At 27.9% G+C, this 680-nt stretch overlaps 1 protein-coding gene across 7 annotated transcripts in view; it reads right to left on the bottom strand.

Moving 5' to 3' along the window:
• Positions 1–207: 207 nt before the first annotated feature.
• LOC113818916 (surfeit locus protein 6 homolog) overlaps positions 208–680 on the bottom strand; it is a 37,005-nt gene continuing 36,532 nt past the window's right edge. For all 7 annotated transcript variants that reach the window (XM_070132052.1, XM_070132053.1, XM_070132058.1 and 4 more), the window contains one exon: positions 208–680. This exon is cut by the window's right edge and continues 649 nt beyond it. The gene's annotated coding sequence lies outside the window, so the exon portion shown is untranslated.

The raw sequence follows: 680 nt of genomic DNA, 5'->3' as shown, positions 1-680 counted from the left end.
GTGCTCATTTTGGGACTTCAGGGAGCACTTAAAGCCCACCTAATGGCACCTTTATTTTTTTTATAACTTGAAGATTGCTTCACATTTACATTTACATTGCTACTATTTTCTTTAAAAAGTTAAAACTTTCCATAGAGCAAAATTAAGAATATTTGGGATGTAAATAAAGTAGTTTGACACTTCAAGGAGGTTAGTGAAAGGCCAATATAGTATATATATATATATATATATACCTAGCAGTTATGCCACTACATTCACCAAGATCATTGCACACTCTTATTGGCAACCAAAAAGTTGTAATGTATAATGGTAAAATGTTCCACCACACTAATTACTGTATTCTTTCATTCAACATTTTTGACACTAAACTTGTGTATATTCCAGAAAAAATAACTAATTCAAATTAACAATAGTAGTAATGATAATGATAATAATAATAACACAAAATAACAATAACAGTAATAATATTTTACTTACTTCTAAATACATGTAATTCAATAAGTAATATCATTATGTGCATTATCGTCAGGATAGGTCTAGGGAATATGAAAAGAGCTTTTTCATATTTAACGACAATCCGGAATTACCAACAGAAACATACCAATCTTTTATTCTAAAATAAAAGTAACTTCATATGACAAAATGTGGTTAAGAACAGACATGTAAAACAAAAACAAAAA

This window comes from Penaeus vannamei, chromosome 17 (assembly GCF_042767895.1).
Source record: "Penaeus vannamei isolate JL-2024 chromosome 17, ASM4276789v1, whole genome shotgun sequence".
Lineage (NCBI taxonomy): Eukaryota > Metazoa > Arthropoda > Malacostraca > Decapoda > Penaeidae > Penaeus > Penaeus vannamei.
This window is presented reverse-complemented; position numbering and strand designations above follow the sequence as displayed.